The 11552-nt window shown below is 43.2% G+C and overlaps 1 long non-coding RNA gene across 2 annotated transcripts; it reads right to left on the minus strand.

Annotated features, from left to right (window-relative positions):
• Positions 1-7620: 7620 nt before the first annotated feature.
• LOC122231350 lies at positions 7621-11000 on the minus strand. Of its 2 annotated transcripts, none has more exons than XR_006208551.1 (4): positions 10941-11000; positions 9070-9231; positions 8890-8985; positions 7621-7719 (listed from the first exon to the last, which is right to left on the minus strand). It is a non-coding gene; the product is annotated as an uncharacterized LOC122231350 (long non-coding RNA). The 2 variants fall into 2 exon arrangements; XR_006208553.1 differs by lacking the exon at positions 10941-11000 and adding an exon at positions 9778-9790.
• Between the last annotated feature and the right edge of the window lie 552 nt (positions 11001-11552).

Consider the following 11552-nt stretch of genomic DNA (forward strand, 5'->3'; position numbering starts at 1 on the left):
CCTTTGGAGTCCTTCCTGCTCCCATGTTGATGGCACTGATTGGTGACTGACAACTAGGAGGAGAAGCAGAAATTGTATTTCTACTGTAAGCAACTGTCATGTATGTGGTAAGAAGACCCTTGTATTTTTTTAAAATTTTTTTAATGTTTATTTTTGAGAGAGAGAGAGAGAGAGAGAGAGAGAGAGAGAGGGAGAGAATGAGCAGGGGAGGGGCAGAGAGAGAGGGAAGCAGAATCTGAAGCAGGCTCCAGGCTTTGAGCTGTTAGCACAGAGCCCGATGTGGGGCTTGAAGCCATGAATCACAAGATCATGACCTGAGCCAAAGTCGGATGCTTAACTGACTGAGCCACCCAGGCTCCCCAGAAGACGCTTGTCTTTAATTTAACCGAGTTGTCTTTTAATTTGGCTATTTCAGTGACACTCGAGGGATAGTTATCCTTAGAAAGACTGGGAGGGAAAAGAAAATGGAAAGTTAATAAGGATTATTATAAGGATTTGTTAAAGTTTTTTGATAAAATAAAATGAACACGAGGGGGCAGCAAACCACTGCTCAGAGGAGGGTCTGTACAAAATTCAGTAGGGCAAAGATTGTTTTCTTAAAAATTTCATGTGTTTGTTAAATATCTTCTAAAAAATGTGGCCCTGATATCAGAGCCACTCTTCCCTGAATGATAGTTTCAGTCTTTTCAATGTTCCCTTCCACATTATCCTGATATCCCATATCTTCTCATGAAGCACATTTGAATGTGATACTTGACACTTGAGTGTTTCCACACACTGGGGCCCTCATAGGGAACCCTCCTCGTTCCTTTCCCAGAGACTCCTCACACTGATCCTCCAAGGACACCCCATCTCTTCTGGAAAGAAGCAGCTTGGGTAGTTCACTGACTGCATCTTGAGGGATGAGGAAGTAGAGGTCTTTGAGTATGGAGTTGACCAAAACCCTCACACAGGTGATAGCACTTGGGCAGACCCGATCAGGTGTGTATGTGTGCTGAGGGATGACCCTGAGGCCCTGAGATATACTGAGGGACATTCTGGATAGCCAAAGGCTAAGGGGTGTATGGCTAGGTATTTTATTCTACATCACCTATGTCTGTTTCCTCTGCTAACTCTGGAAGTTATTACCCAGGTTATCTTCTTAACTAGAACTTTCCATAGTCCATCCAAACATGGAAAACAAAAACAAAAACAAAAATTATGTCCTGCATTTTTACTGTTTAAGTGGCCTGATATGGTTGTTTTTGCTGAGAGGAAGGAGTTTTTCAGTTGGTATTCATAGGGCCTTGGTACCATATGATGTTTTCTGATAAGTACTCCTAGTGGAGACTCCGCCAGAGTGTGGGGTGTTTATTGGGTTATGGTATTCTCTTCCATGAGCTGTGTGACCTTGAACATGTCACAGAACCTCTATTTCCTCATTTGTAGAAGGAGGGAGTTAACCTAGAAAGTGGCTCTTAATCAGAAGTGAAGACCAGTGGGTCTGGTTCGAAGCATGTAGGTCCCCAAGCTACATACTCTCCCACAAAGTCACAGTGTCCACAGGTGGGCCCCTGGCATGTGTAAGTGGCTGGTGGGGGCAGGGAGACTGGGAACTTAGCCTACTCCAAGTGATTCTGGTTAGCTCCCCAGGGGATGAACACTCAGGTTAGGATATTGCAAATATTCCTTCTAACAGACATTCATTCACTCACTCATTCATTAATTGACCAAAAATTCAGCAAAAATATGCTGATGTAAAGGTATTTATAATTACATTTGGAATTCAGATCCACTAAAAAGTTGCCACAAAGATTATACAGAGCATGCCAAATACACACAAGAACTGTTCCAATAAATATAGTAATGGGTACTTGGTCAGGTAACATTAATAACATTATTTATTTTTTAAGTCTCAGTGACCTGATAGTAGCTGATGAAATGAAACCCCCTGGGACATATGAACCAAGAAGTGAGTGACACTGAATGAAGTAGCTGTTGCATGGAAGGTTCTGGAAAGAGAATCTGAAGTTCTGTGCCAGATACCCCTATGCCACACAGCGATGGTGTGATCTAGGCAAATTGTCTTGGGTTTCTTCATCTTTCTTAATTATTCCTTTCCAATGGGGTTTATAAAAACTACTGTTTATTGCCTGGGATGAAGACTGGGATTAAATGAGATCACGTGTGCAAACACACTTTGTAAACTATAAAAGCCACAGGCCTTAATAATAATATTGCCTTCCCTGCCATCTGGTCTTCTATCAAGCAGGAGTGGTGAGAATTTTCCCCTCATCCTGCATCTCTTAAAGACAGCAGTAGACTGAGTGGGTTTTTTTTTTTAAATATATGAAATTTATTTGTCAAATTTGTTTCCATACAACACCCAGTGCTCATCCCCAAAGATGCCCTCTTCAATATCCATCACCCACCATCCTCTCCCTCTCACCCCCCCATCAACCCTGAGTGGGTTTTTAGTTTGCACATGGTGAGTGGCCACTCTGTGTTTTCTCTCTTTTACTTTCCATGAACCACAGCAGTGCACATTTTCATGTGCTCGGCCTCAGCCAACTCCTCTCTGAAGTTCCCTTCATACAGCATTCATCTCCTCCACCAAAAATTGTGCCCTGTGGTCCAAAGTACCTCAGCCGAAGCCTTTTCCATTTTATTGTTTAGTTTCCCTGTAAATGTTAGGCTTGTGGTGAACTGGGGCCTTGGAGCTACAATAGCTCCATTTTGGTTTATTTGGGATAAGATTCCTGAGAAAACAAAGCTGAGTGAGCCTGAGAAAAGCTGACCAATGTGTCCTGCATTGTCCTCCTCATCTCTCCCTTGAGGGGCAGGGGACTTTCATATCTTTGTCTTGGGCTTCAAGGTAAGCCTTTCTTGCTTCAGATATTGAGGGTCTTTTTTTATGCTTCTTCGTTTCTAGAGTGAGGAGAGGGATTGGTGCATTTGTTTTACAAGAGGGAAGGAACATAATGTTTAGCAGGAGAGGCATTCTGGGATCAGATGGACCAAAGAAACAGGTGTGGAGATGCCATAGCAACTGCTGTTGTTCCTAGGGAACATGGTACCCTGGCCCCTTACAGTTTCTTCCTAACGGAAGGAAGGGAAAGGAGGCATTGGATGACCTGATTCAAGATCACTCGCAATGCTAAATTTGTAATGAAGTCTCTGCAAGGCGCAGAAGCTGTGCACTTTCTAATTTTACAAATCGCTGGGGGAAAGTTCTGGCCTCACGAAGAGAACTGAGGAGATGGCCAGCCCTGTACCTCTGCTCTCCCAACTCCCCTGGCCCTATGTCTTCTCAGTCCCTCTCAGTGGGCAGCTGGCTCCTTCCCAGGACACATGCTCTGCCACTTAACAGTGATCCCCAGATGAAGACAGATGGGGAGTCAGGGTCCTTTTTATCAGTGCTGAACTTGGGATGGTTTCTGAGTTTCAGATCAGTGCTTCTCATACCCTCTGTAGGGGAGGACGAGCTTAAAAACGTTCCTAGTCCATCACAATTTTGACAGATATAACACGACTGTCAAATTTCTATAAATGTTTCAGAAGACTTGCTTTCAATTGCTACCTGAAGCCATTCTGTAACAGTTCTCGCCCTGGGACAGCTGTATGGGCCGTGTTTTGGGAAGCACTGCTCTGGAAGACTGTGAAAGCCCACACTCTCCAGTCCAGGGCTCACCACTGCGGGGCTGGGCAGGGTGCAACTTCCATGCCTCAGGCCCTTCACCTGCAGATAGAATAGGGCAATGACAGGGCCTGCCTCCTGGAATTGTTGTGAAAATGAAGTGCGTTAATCCACACTGACCTCTTAGAACACAACTTTGCTATTATTAAAGTGTGAGCCAAAGGCCAGTCAGTCCCAATCGACAATCAACTCTTGATGTTGAAGGTGTTTGTGTCCCTGGGATGGTAGCCAAGCTGGTAATAAGGGCAGAACTTTGAGCCAGCCGCCCCTGCTCATCACAGTAGATGGCAAGACCTCCTTTCTCACCCATACTCATTCAGGTGAGGTGGAACTGCAAACATTTCATGCCTTTTGCTTTTTCTGCTTTTTTTTACCGTTTGTAGTTTTGCTTGGAAAATAAGAATCTATTGAGTCATTGTGTTTATCTTCTTTATTTCTGGTTAGTTTCTCTTTCTAATTAAAATATACAGAAAATTCTAAGCTCACAGTACGTCAGGGGGATGTTTAGATCTAAAATAAACTTTTTGGTCAAGACTAAGAAACAAGAAGGAAGGACTCATTTAATACATTCACCTTTTCCTTTAGAGATCTTCAACTTTTCTCTTAGACGAACATTCCTTTTAATTAGTATAGATCATCTTATTTCTGGTTGGCATTTTACATTTTGACATGTTCTAAAAGCAGAAAATATCAGTAAGATGTTTTAAACCAACTGAATCATTCTTACCAAGTTATCAGCTTAAAGCTGATGCCTATAGCATAAACACTTTAAAAATGACCATTTCACTATATTCCATCAGAACTTGGCCTCATGTTTACACTGTAGTTTTCCTAAAATACAACAGAAAACTGGGTGAGAAATTTCTGTTTACAGTGTGAATCTTATTTCTCCACTGGCTTCTGTTTTGTTTAGAAGTTGCCTTTTCACAGCAGGTCTTGTGACCTGAGCAACACACAAAATAAAGACTGTGTGGTATTTCTGTGCTGAAAGGTCCCATTCAATCTGAGGGGGAGAATTGGTCAGATGAGCAATTGATGTGTGGCTCTCTGTACACCTACAGAGGAATAAACCACAGTGAATAAACTACACCAAGATAATTGACAGGGTGCTCCTTTTTTTTTTTTTTTTTGATGGTGATTCTGGAGGACTTCACCTGTGTGTTGCTAGCCTCACCTGCTCACAAGTGATAAAGGAGCCAAGCAAATGGCACCAATTCACAGTTCTCAGGGTTGTGTGAGATGCAGGAGGACACCTGATTTACAATGGCCACCACCCTGCTGCCCCTAGAAGGGCTCTTTGCTGTTCCTGAGCTACTGGCTGCTCTATTCCCTGCAGCCCTGACTGAGCAAATGCCAAGTTATGTTCCTTGATGAGCTCGAGACTGTCACACTGGGAGTTCTGACCTCTCTGCCATCCTGTGTGTACCAGAGCACCTCCTGCTGAAGCACTCTCTCTGACTGGGTCTAGCCCTGAGTCCTGGGCATCTCCCTCCGGGACTGGTGGACAGACTGTGTTGTTGGCCTCTTGCCTTAGAGGCACAACTACCTAAATGCCTTAGATGGTACCTATTCAGCTGCCACCCTCCATTTTCATCAACACCTTTAGAACCTTTCTCTAAAATTAGAGTATTTCTTTTTGGAGAATGTAACAGTCCCCTGGTGAATTTGTTCTTTGAAGTAAGCCTGCTCAAGGGAGTGATAGAAATATTTGAGGTGTTTCCACTGTATTCGTTGAAAAAGTATTTATTTGTGGGGCACCTGGGTGACTCAGTTGGTTAAGCGTCTGACTCTTGATTTCGGCTTAGGTCATGATCTTATGGTTCCTGAGACTGAGCCCTACATCGGGCTCTGTGCTGACAGCGTGGAGCCTTCTTGGGATTCTCTCTCTCTCTCTCTCTCTCTCTCTCTCTCTCTCTCTGTCGGCCTTTGTGGGCCTCCCCTGCTTACACTCATGCTTGTATTCTCTCTCTCTCAAATATTAAAAACAGAAAGTATTTGTTTGAAATGGATAAATATCATGGCCTCTCTGTTAACACTCTGCCCCTCCATTCCCACTCCCCACCCCCAAGGCATAGTGTCACTAAGTGGTAGAGTGTAAGATCACTTCTAGGGGCCCCATGAGAGGGACCTCTCTGCCTGATAGAATAGGATAGTCACCTGAAGCCTATCTGCTCTGGCCCATTCTCTCTCCTCTTCTCTGGGTCTCTAATTGAACATATTTGATTTTCTCACTGTGGCCTTTATATCTTTCCCCCACTCCCTTCTATATTCCATTCCCTTTATTCTGTGTTTCATTGTTTCTTGTGACATAACTTCCAGTTCACTAATTTTTTATTCAGCTTTCTCTAACCTGCTGGTAAATTGGTACATTATTTTAAAGTTTGGTTATTGTATTCTTAAGTTTTGAATTTCTTTTTTTATTTTTATTTTTATTTTTATTTATTTATTTATTTATTTATTTATTTATTTATTTATTTAACGTTTATTTATTTTTGAGACAGAGAGAGACAGAGCATGAACGGGGGAGGGTCAGAGAGAGGGAGACACAGAGTCCGAAACAGGTCCCAGGCTCTGAGCTGTCAGCACAGAGCCCGACGCGGGGCTCAAACTCACGGACCGTGAGATCATGACCTGAGCCGAAGTCAGCTGCTTAACCGACTGAGCCACCCAGGCGCCCCCCCTTTTTTTTTTTTTTTTTTTTTTTTGAATTTCAACTGATTTCTTTTCCAAATCTACAACATTACTTTCTCTCTTTTCCAATTTCATGCCAAAATTGCTCAGGTTTCTTTTTTTTTCTTTTTGATCACATTGATTATCGTAGTTTTATTGTCTTTATCTGGGATTTTATTATTTGGATTACCTGTGTGTTCATTCCTATTGTTATTGTGCTATTATTGTTCATATTGTCCTCCCCTTGAGGCCTGGTTATGTTTGATTGTGTGTTGGACTCCACGTTTGAAAACATTACTTGTAGAAATAATTTGAGACCTACAATGGTATCTCTCACCAGAGAGAATTTTCTTTTGCTTCTGCTAGGTGCCTGGATGTAACTAGAAGTGCAGTCCAGGGTTAAGGTAATATAATTGCAGGGTTTCAGACTTTGTGGGAAACTCAAAAAACTTTTTAAAAAATGCTTATTGATTTATTTTGAGAGAGAGAGAGGGAGAGAGAGGCAGAGAGAGAATCTCAAGCAGGTTCCAAACTCATTGTGGTGTCTGTCACAGGGCTCGATCTCATGACCACAACATTACAACCTGAGCTGAAATCAAGAGTCAGACACTCAACTGACTGAGCCACCCAGGCACCCCTACTCAAACAACTTTCAATCTGGCTGCAACTGAGAGCAGGTTCAATCGTGGTTCGCACTTTATTCTAGAGTACTGCTCTCAGGATACCAACCAGTGAGCAGCTCCCTGGAGCGCCTTTATGGCAGGTTCTGTCTTTTGCTCTTCTATTCTCATGAGCTACTGAAAGTACTTCTTTGCTTTTTAACTACCTCTTTAGGGCAAAGGCAGCCCCAGAAGTGGGGCCCATCTCTCTGAATTTCCATTTTTTAACTAGACTATGGCCATGTAATTCTTCCCTCTCTTGTTAGCCTTTATGAAAATATTTTTGTATAATTCATCTAGCTTTTAAAAGTTGTCTTCATGGGGCGCCTGGGTGGCTCAGTCGGTTAAGCGTCCGACTTCGGCTCAGGTCATGATCTCACAGTCCGTGAGTTCGAGCCCCGCGTCGGACTCTGTGCTGACAGCTCAGAGCCTGGAGCCTGTTTCTGATTCTGTGTCTCCCTCTCTTTCTGCCCCTCCCCTATTCATGCTCTGTCTCTCTCTGTCTCAAAAATAAATAAACATTAAAAAAAAAATTAAAAGTTGTCTTCAGCAGAAGAGTTTATTTGAATGATCTGGTCTGTCTTTAATGGAAATAGAATTTGAGAACAGTTCTGTAAAGGCTGGCTGGTGTGTGTCTTCAAGGAGAGAAACTCCGAGCTGCTTGTTCTCTGCTTCTATGCCATCAGAAGTCAGGTGTATGCTCACCGGCTCCCCCTACAGCAACAAAGGAAGCACCTCACCTGGGGACCTCCGGTCTTGTCATTCAGTATCATATACCCAGGGCTGGCTTGAGGATGTAGCAGGTGGCAAATTCAGAACACAAATAGTAGTACAGAGTATACTCTTAGGCTCTCAGTGTAGTGGCAAAATCCTGAGTCTATGAAATGTGAGGAAAGGGCATGGTGTCTGAGAGAAGGCAACAAAACCGCGTCTCCAGACGCAAGCTGGAGTGGGCGGCCAAGCAAGAACCTACTCCCACACCGCCTTCTACCGTGGACAGTGCGCTTATATGATCATCCGTAACTTCTTGTATGTGTCTACTTCACTGGCTTTCGAACTTCAGCATGCATGAGAATTATTGGAGAGCTTGTTATAGCACACAAGTTGTTGCCATCACCTGCCGTCCTAGAGTTTCTGATTCAGTAGGGCTAGAGCCTGAGAATTTGCATTTCTCACAAGTTTCCATCTGGTGCTGCTGGTTTTGGCACCCCATTTTGAGAATCCCCAGTTTACTCTATCCTTTAACTAGATTATACATCTCTTAACAATGGGGACTTTAGCTCCTCCTTGGTCTCTCTCCACCTAGCTCAGTAGTAGGACCCACACAGAACCTGCTTATGTAATACTTACTGACCAAATACCTTCAAGGGTTGTTGTGTGTGTTGGGTTTCATGGTAGCTCTGCTGTCTGTGGTAACAGTCACTCGGACACTTGATCTATATGTTTCCCCTGCTTGGGTTGTAGAGACAAAAGTGTTCTGGGCCGATAACTGCTGTTAAAGCACTTTCCCTCTTAAGGGCATTTCTTCACTTGTTGCTTTGAGAAATGAGCATACTCTCTTTCATGAACAAATGCTGCTAGTGACAGGCCCTAATTTCTAGAAATCAGGGCTGGTTAAATTTAATCTAATCACAAGGACAAAAGGACATTCACCCAGAAAGAGAAGCAAAATAAATGTGAAGATAAACAGTCAAGAAAGAGAGGAAGTAAGAACCTTCAGAGTCTGAAACAGGTGGCTCACATACAGCGTTTGACCACTGTCTGAGTGTGTCTGGAGAAGGATCCTGGCAGTTTGGCCCTTGGCAGTTTGGCCTTGGTGTTTACTGTCCCCAGCTGGTGGGTAGGGAAGGCCGGCCCAGTAGGTAGGTAGTGAGAGAAGCTCACCTTTTCTCAGGCACTTGCTGGTCTTCTCTGAGGGCTCTTTCTACCCTCTGTGGCCCAGTGTTTTCCTGATGTTAGGGGTCCCTCCCGTCTGGTGAACTGGTAGGTGGCCAGACATTAGAGTATTAACGACTGAAGGGCATTTTCATGTTGTTTAGTTAAGTTCCACAAATTATTGATTACCTTCCAGATGTCAGGTATCTCTAGCTACTGGAAGTAAAGAAGGAAATGTTGCCCAGCCTCTTCTTTCATTCTAGTGGGAGACCCAAGGCCTTGTGGCAGGGGTGGGCAGTAGGCAAGAATGGGCTCAGTTGACTGGAGCACTTTAGAAACTGAAAGGAGGTACTAAATTGAAAAAAAAAAGTTTTTGAAACGTTTATTCATTTTTGAGAGACAGAGGAAGACAGAGCACGAGCAGGGGAAGGGAAGAGAGAGTGGGAGACACAGGATCTGAAGCAGGCTCCAGGTTCTGAGCTGTCAGCTCAGAGCCTGATGTGGGGTTAGAATCTCTGAACAGTGAGATCATGACCTGAGCAGAAGTTGCCCACTTATCTGACTGAGCCCCCGCCCCCTGCCAGGCACCTGAGCTTTTGCATTTTAAAGCAGGACCCTGAGGAAGAGGAGCAGCTCTTTCCTTCAAATAACTCTTCTGGTGGAATTTAGGGTGCCCTGGCCCCTGGGGGTGCACAGGAGGAAAGCTTTCAAATGAAACTACTCTAGGTGACCACTGATAGGACCTTCTTTACTTAACAAGTATTTATCATTTGTAGGGGCAGCAAAAGTCACTTGATAGTTCCTTGTTCCTCATTTCAGAAAAATAAGAGACCAATTGATTAACTCAGAGCTCTTGAAAACAGGGAGAAGCCCTTACCCCACCTTTCCCATACGTACCTCTGTCTCTCTCCCACTCGCTAGAAAGTAAGTAAAGCCAAGGTCAGTAACAAGGTAAGCCAAGGTAAGTAACAAGGTCAGTCCCAGGCTAGGAGATATCTCATCATATAGCTCTAAACATTTAGACAAAGCTAAGTTCTTTGCATTACAGCTAAATGGCATCTACTGGGCTTGTCACTCTCTCACCTGGCCTCTGCCCCATGTCCTCCCTTCATTGCCAGGTTTCTTTTCTAATCACCTGGCCTGGGCTTGCTTTCTCACCTGCTGAGAGCACATTCTCACAGTAGTATAATTGCATAGCTGTGGCTTATATTTTGCTACTACTTTGGGTACAGTTTGCTGCAAATAAGGACATTTACAATCCCTGGGAGATGTTGAAACAGTCCCAAAATGGCAGACATGCAAATGCTCTGCCTGATTAGCTGCTACTTATTAAAACATATGGTTTAAGGACTGAGTACCAATTTTATGTTTCCATATAGTACTGTATGGTTTTATATAACAAGGAAAATTGCAGAATGCTGATGTTTATGGAGCAGTCAAATCTGTGCATTTCATAGGCATAGACCATGAATTCTAACTAGGAGTTTCATGTTTATAGAGGCTTTTTGCATTATGTATTTTTAACATTTTTTATTCCGATGAGGATTGAGTTCTGTTTGTTTCCCTTGTTGTATTATACTTCTATCCACTGTCTTTCCTTGAGATTTTTCTGGGTATGCTAACAGTATGAAAAGCTTAAGGTTTTTCTTTCAGAAAAAAACTAAGAGCCCAGCATCTGGTTAGGTAGATGGTTGTTAAGTGTTGAATTGTGTTCCCTGAAAAAGATGCATTGAAGTCTTGGCTTATAGTCTCCAGAATGTGATCTTATTTGAAAATAGGGTTATCACAGATGTAATTACTTAAGATGAAGTCATGCTAGAATAGGGTGGGCTCCATATCCAAAATGACAAGTGTCCTTATAAGAAGATGGCAATTTGAAGACACAGACATTCATGGAGAATGCCACATTGAAACAGAAAATGGCCCTGTGGACACCTTGATCTTGGACTTTTGGCCTCCAATGTGGAGACAACACATTTCCATTGTTTTAAGCTGCCCAGTTTGTGGTAAGTAGTTAATACCCCCTTATCTACAGTTTTGCTTTATGAGGTTTCATTTACCTGTGGTTAACTGTGGTCAGAAGCAGGTGGTCATTCTTCTGACAAATTGTCAGGTTGGTAGTAGCCTAACATTTTATCACAATGCCTGTGTCATTCACCTCGTTTCTTCTCATCACAGAGGTCTTTTATCATCTCACATCATCACAAGAAAGAGAATGTAGTACAATAGGATATTTTGAGAGACAGAGGCCACATTCACATAATATTTTTTTTTAAAGTTTATTTATTTATTTTTGAGAGAGAGAATGTGAGTGGGGCAGAGAGAGAGGGAGACAGAGAATCCCAAGCAGGTTCTGCTCTGTCAGTGCAGTGCCCGACGTGGGGCTTGAACTCCAGAAATTGGGACAGCCATCCTTCACACTGTGGGGTTCCTTTGTGTGGATTGTTTTAAGCCTCCTATTCTGCTCAGTGGCTTTTCCATTTCCTTCCTTCTTGGTTTCAGCCCCTTTGATAATGGGTAGGATGATGGGTAGGATGCTCATGGTCCTGACAAGACCAATCATTATGATGTATTCCTTGGCAACAGTGGCACATAATTCAGAGCCAGAAAAGGTATAATGTCCTTCCCCGTAGTGGATAGAGAAGCATTGAAAGTAAGTGCTTCCTTCCCAT

Source organism: Panthera tigris, chromosome A1 (genome assembly GCF_018350195.1).
Source record: "Panthera tigris isolate Pti1 chromosome A1, P.tigris_Pti1_mat1.1, whole genome shotgun sequence".
NCBI lineage: Eukaryota > Metazoa > Chordata > Mammalia > Carnivora > Felidae > Panthera > Panthera tigris.